At 37.7% G+C, this 6,542-nt stretch overlaps 1 non-coding gene across 1 annotated transcript; it reads right to left on the minus strand.

The window, feature by feature from the left end:
* Window positions 1–5,388: 5,388 nt before the first annotated feature.
* On the minus strand, window positions 5,389–5,460 carry TRNAP-GGG (transfer RNA proline (anticodon GGG)). Its single transcript has one exon. It is a non-coding gene; the product is annotated as a tRNA-Pro (tRNA).
* Between the last annotated feature and the right edge of the window lie 1,082 nt (window positions 5,461–6,542).

The following is a 6,542-nucleotide window of genomic DNA, read 5'->3' on the forward strand; positions in this document are numbered from 1 at the left end:
GACTAATTGATCACCAGTTGTTTTTCCTCAGGAATATGGAATAGAAGTTAATTACTGCCCTTCCCTGGATCTGAGTGCTGATAATTCATCTGACCAAAGACTCTACGTAGGAATTAGGGACAATGGAGCAGGATTTTTACTGAAGACAAGACTGAGGTCTCAGATTTCTACACTGCTGCTGCTGCTAAGTCGCTTCAGTCGCGTCCAACTCCGTGCCACCCCATAGATGGCAGCCCACCAGGCTCCGCTGTCCCTGGGATTCTCCAGGCAAGAACACTGGAGTGGGTTGCCATTTCCTTCTCCAATGCGTGAAAGTGAAGTTGCTCAGTCGTGTCCAGGTCTTCGCCATCCCATGGACTGCAGCCTACCAGGCTCCTCTGTCCATGGGATTTTCCAGGCAAGGGTACTGGAGTGGGGTGCCATTGCCTTCTCTGAGATTTCTACACTGTTTACCTACTGATTTCTACCTCACTTATTTAGACCAATGTAAAAATAATAATAAAATACAACTGATATAAGATGTCTTCAACCAGTCAATTATAAGAAAATTTTAAGGTATAAATAATGCCAATCTTTAAACACTTTTTAAAGGAAAAGAAAAATATTTAAAATTCCAACTTATGAAAAGTGTGAAAAAAGTGAAAGTGTCAGTCACTCAGTCATGTCCTATTCTTTGTGACCCCATGGATGCCATGGATTGCAGCCTGCCAGGCTCCTCTGTCCATGGGATTCTCCAGGCAAGAATACTACAGTGGGTAGCCATTCCCTTCTCCAAAAGATCTTCCCAACCCAGGGATCCAACCTGGGTTTCCTGCATTGCAGGTGGATTCTTTATCGTTTGAACCACCAAGGAATACTTTTTGAGGGAAAAGAATAATATTTAAAATTCCTACTTATAAGGTCAGCATAAAGGAAATTATGAGAAAGGAAAATTCAAGGTCAATTTATTCTTGAATGTAAATGAAAAAACTGAAGCCAGAAATATTATAAATTCAAAGAACAACACATTACCATACTTGACATATTTAAACATTTTTTCAGATGTCCCCTACTTGGTACAATGGGAAAAAAAATCCCTCAAGGACTGCATCAATGAACTTCTCTTTCCTTAAGCTTTCATCTGAATTTGGCCAGTGGTAAACCTCTATTGGAGATTAGAAGAAAGGAGACTAAAGCTGGTTTATTAATTTCTCAGCTTCTGTCAGGCACCCCTCTCCCATCAGCTCTCTTCATTGTAGTTCTGTAACCACTCTCAACATTCATGCCTTCAGATTGGGGGAGACTGAGAGGGCTGCACTATTAGAGTTCTTGTGGTTTCTTCATTTTCTAATCCATATCCTTTTTTTAAAATGTAATTTTAAAATTACTTAACTTTTTTTAAAATTTAAATTTATTTATTTTAATTGGAGGCTAATTTTTTTAAATTGAAGGATAATTGCTATACAGAATTTTGTTACTTTCTGTCAAATCTCAACATGAATCAGTCATAGGTATACGTATATCCCCTTCCTTTTGAAGCTCCTTCCCATCTCCCTCTCCATCCCACCCCTCTAGGTCGATACAGAGCCCCTGTTTGAGTTTTCTGAGCCATACCACAAATTCCCATTGGCTATTTACTTTACATATGGTAATGTAAGTTTCCATGTTACTCTTTCCATACATCTCACCCTCTCCTCCCCTCTCCCCATGTCCATAAGTCTATTCTCTATGTCTGTTTCTCCACTGCTGCCTTGAAAATAAATTCTTCAGTACCATTTTTCTAGATTCCATATATATGCATTAGAATACAATATTTATCTTTCTCTTTCTGACTCACTTCACTCTGTATAATAAGTTCTAGGTTCTTCCACCTCATTAGAACTGACTCAGAGGTTTTCCTTTTTAATGGCTGAGTAATATTCCATTGTGCATATGTACCACAACTTTTTTATCCATTCATCTGTCTATGGACATCTAGGTTGCTTCCATGTTCTAGCTATTGTAAATAGTGCTACAATGAACAATGGGATACATGTGTCTTTTCAATTTTGGTTTCCTCAGGGTATATGCCTAGGAGAGGGATTGCTGAATCATATGGCGGTTTTATTCCTAGTTTTTAAAGGAATCTCCATACCATCTTGCATAGTGGCTGTATGAATTTACATTCCTACCAACAGTGCAAGAGTGTCCCTTTTCTCTACAACCTCTCCAGCACTTATTGTTTGTAGATTTTTTGATGACGACCATTCTGACCAGTGTGAGTTGATATCTCCTTGTAGTTTTGATTTGCATTTCTCTAATAATGAATGATGTTGAGCAATCTTTTCAGGTGTTTGTTAGCCATGTATGTCTTCTTTGGAGAAATGTCTGTTTAGGTCTTTTTCCCACTTTTTGATTTTTTTTTTCCTGGTATTGAGTTATATGAACTGCTTGTATATTTTGGAAATTAATCCTTTGTTGGTTGTTTCATTTGCTATTATTTTCTCCCATTCTGAGGGTTGTCCTTTCACCTTGCTTAGTTTCCTTTGTTGTGCAAAAGCTTTTAAATTTAATCAGATCTCACTGGTTTACTTTTGTTTTTGTTTCTGTTACTCTAGGAGATGGGTCATAGAGGATCTTGCTTTGATTCATGTCATTGAGTGTTCTGCCTATGTTATCCTCTAAGAGTTTAATAGTTTCTGGTCTTACATTTAGGTCCTTTGAGTTTATCTTTGTGTATGGTGTTAGGAAGCGTTCTAATTTCATTCTTTTACATGTGGCTGTCCAGTTTTCCCAGTACCATTTATTGAAGAGGCTTTCTTTGCCCCGTTGTACATTCTTGCCTCCTTTTTCAAAAATAAGGTACCAATAGGTGCATGGGTTTATTTCTTGGCTTTCTGTCTTGTTCCATTGGTCTATATTTTTCTTTTTGTGCCAGTACAATACTTTCTTGATGACTGTAGCTTCGCAGTATAATCTGAAGTCAGGGAGTTTGATTCCTCCAGCTGCATTCTTCTTTCTGAAGACTGCTTTGGCTGTTTGGGGTCTTTTTTGTTTCCATACTAATTGTGAAATTTTTTGTTCTAGTTTTGTGAAAAATGGCATTGGTAATTTGATAGGGATCACAGTGAATCTGTATATTGCATTTGGTAATATAGTCATTTTCACAATATTGATTCTTCCTCCATCTGTTTATGTCATCATCAATTTCTTTCATCAGTGTCTTATAATTTTCTGTGTATAGTTATTCTGTTTTCTTAGGTAAGTTTATTCCCAGATATTTAATTCTTTTTGTTTTAATGGTGAATGGGATTGATTCCTTAATTTCTCTTTCTGATTTTTCATTTTTAGTATATAGACATGCAAGTGATTTTTGGGTATTGATTTTATATCCTGCAACTTTGCTAAATTCACTGATTAGCTCTAGTAATTTTCTGATACTATCTTTAGGGTTTTCCATGTACAATATCAGGTCATCTGCAAACACTGAGATCTTTACTTCTTCTTTTCTGATCTGGAGTCCTTTTATTTCTTTTTCTTCTCTGATTGCTGTAGCTAGGACTTCCAAAGCTATGTTGAATAATAGTGGTGAATGTGGACATCCTTGTCTTGTTCCTGATCTTAGGGGGAATGCTTTTAGCCTTTCCCCACTGAGAATAACATTTGCTGTAGGCTTATCATATATGGCCTTTACTATGTTGAGGTAGGTTCCTTCTGTGCCCATTTCTTGAAGAGTTTTAATCATAAATGGGTACTGAATTTTGTCAAAGGCTTTTTCTGCATCTGTTGAGTTTATCATATGATTTTTATCTTTCAATTTGTTAATATGGTGTACCACACTGATTAATTCATGTTTATTGAAGAATCCTTGCATCCCTGGAATAAATCCAACTTGATCATGGTGTCTTGAGCATTTTGATGTGTTGCTGAACTCTGTTTGCAAAATTCTGTTGAGGTGTTTTGCAACTATGTTTATCAGTGATACTGCCCTGTAGTTTTCTTTGTGTTGTCTTTGTCCGGTTTTCGTGTCAGGGTGATGGTGGCCTCAGAGAATGAGTTTGGAAGTGTTCCTTCTTCTGCAATTTTTTGAAAGAGTTTTAGAAGGATAAGCATTAGCTTTTCTCTAAATGTTTGACAGAATTTTCCTGTGACGCCATCTGGTCCTGGGCTTTTGTTTTGGGGGAGATTTTTGATTACAGCTTCAATTTCAGTACTTGTAATTGGATTATTCATAATTTCTATTTCTTCCTGGTTCAGTCTTGGAAGATTGAACTTTTGTAAGAATCTGTCCATTTCTTCCAGGTTATCTATTTTATTGCCATATCAGTTCAGTTCAGTTCCTCATTTGTGTCCGACTCTTTGCAACTGCATGGTCTGCAGCACACCAGGCCTCCCTCTCCAACACCAACTCCCGGAGTTTACTCAAACTCATGTCCATTGAGTCGGTGATACCATCCAATCATCTCATCTTCTGTTGTCCCCTTCTCCTCCTGCCTTCAATCTTTCCCAGCATCAGAGTCTTTTCAAATGAGTCAGTTCTTCACATCAGGCAGCCAAAGTATTGGAGTTCCAGCTTCAGCATCAGTTCTTCCAGTGAATATTCAGGACTGATTTCCTTTAGGATGGACTGGTTGGATCTCCTTGCAGTCCAAGGGACTCTCAAGAGTCTTCTCCAACACCACAGTTCAAAAGCATCAATCCTTTAGCGCTCAGCTTTCTTTATAGTTCAACTCTCACACCCATACATGACTACTGGAAAAACCATAGCCTTGACTAGACAGACCTTTGTTGGCAAAGTAATGTCTCTGCTTTTCAATATGCTGTCTATGTTTGTCATAGCTTTTCTTCCAAGGAGCAAGTGTCTTTTAATTTCATGGCTGCAGTTACCATCTGTAGTGATTTTGGAGCCCCGCAAAATAAAGTCTGCCACTGTTTCCACTGTTTCCCCATCTATTTCCCATGAAGTGATGGGACCAGATGCCATGATCTTTGTTTTCAAGAGTTTTAAGCCAACTTTTTCACTCTCCTCTTTCACTTTCATCAAGAGGCTCTCTAGTTCTTCACTTTCTGCCATAGGGTTCTGTCATCTGCATATCTGAAGTTATTGATATTTCTCCTGGCAATCTTGATTCCAGCTTGTGCTTCAGGCAGTCCAGCATTTCTCTTGATGTACTCTGCATATAAGTTAAATAATCAGGGTGACACTATACAGCCTTGATGTACTCCTTTCCCGATTTGGAACCCGTCCATTGTTTCATGTCCAGTTCTAACTGCCATATAGTTGTTCATGGTGTTTGAATGGTGTGAAATCACTCAGTCGTGTCCAACTCTTTGTGACCCCATGGACTGTAGCCTACCAAGCTCCTCCCTCCATGGGATTCTCCAGGCAAGAGTATTGGAGTGGGTTGCCATTTCCTTCTCCAGGGGATCTTCCCGACCCAGGGATCGAACCTGGGTCTCCCGCATCCCAGGCAGATGCTCTAACCTCTGAGCCACCAGGGAAGCCTATAGTTGTTTGAAAGAAATAATAGTAAAGATTAATTTAAAAAATAAATAAATAAAAGCTGGTTCTTTGAGAAGATAAACAAAGTTGATATTCCTGCATTTCATTTCTAATTTTATTGATTTGATTCTTCTCTCTTTTTTTTTTTTCTTGATGAGTCTGGCTAAAGGTGTGTCAACTTTGTTTATCTTCTTAAAGAACCAGCTTTTATTTTTATTAATCTTTACTATTGTTTCTTTCATTTGTTTTCCATTTACTTTGGCTAGATTTTTATGATTTCTTTCCTCCTACTAATTTTGGGGTTTTCTGTTCTTCTTTTTCCAGTTGTTTTAGGTGTAAAGCTAGGTTGTCTGTTCAATGTTTTCCTTGTTTCTTGAGGTAGGATTGTGTTGCTATCATCTTCCCTCTTAGGACTGCTTTTGCTGCATCCCATACATTTTAAGTTGTGTTTTCAGTGTCATTTGTTTCCTGAAATTTTTTGATTTCTCTTTTGATTTATTCAGTAATCTGTTGGTTGTTTAGAAATGTATTGTTTGATCTCCATGGTTTTGTTTTCTTACAGTTTTTTCTTGTAACTGATATCTAGTCTCACAGCATTGTAGTCAGAGAAGATGCTTGATATGATATCAATTTTATTAAATTTACTGAGGTCTGATTTGCAACCCAAGATGTGGTCTATCCTGGAGAATGTTCATGTGCACTTGAGAATACAGTGTATTCTGTATTTGGATGGAATGTCCTGAAGATATCAATGAGATCCATCTCTTCTAATGTATCATTTAAGACTTGTGTTCCCTTATCAATTTTATGGTTTGATGATCTGTCCATTGGAGTGAGTGGGATGTTAAAGTCTCCTACTATTATTGTGTTACTGTCAATTTCCCCTTTTATGTCTGTTAGTGTTTGTCTTATGTACTGAGGTGCTCCTATGTTGGGTGCACAGATATTTACAGTTGTTATGTCTTCCTCTTGGACTGATCCCTTGATCATTATGTAGTGTCCTTCCTTATCTCTAGTACTCTTCTTTATTTTAAGGTCTTTTGTCTGATATGAGGATTGCTACTCCAGCTTTCTTTTGCTT

This window comes from Ovis canadensis, chromosome 5 (genome assembly GCF_042477335.2).
Source record: "Ovis canadensis isolate MfBH-ARS-UI-01 breed Bighorn chromosome 5, ARS-UI_OviCan_v2, whole genome shotgun sequence".
Classification (NCBI taxonomy): domain Eukaryota; kingdom Metazoa; phylum Chordata; class Mammalia; order Artiodactyla; family Bovidae; genus Ovis; species Ovis canadensis.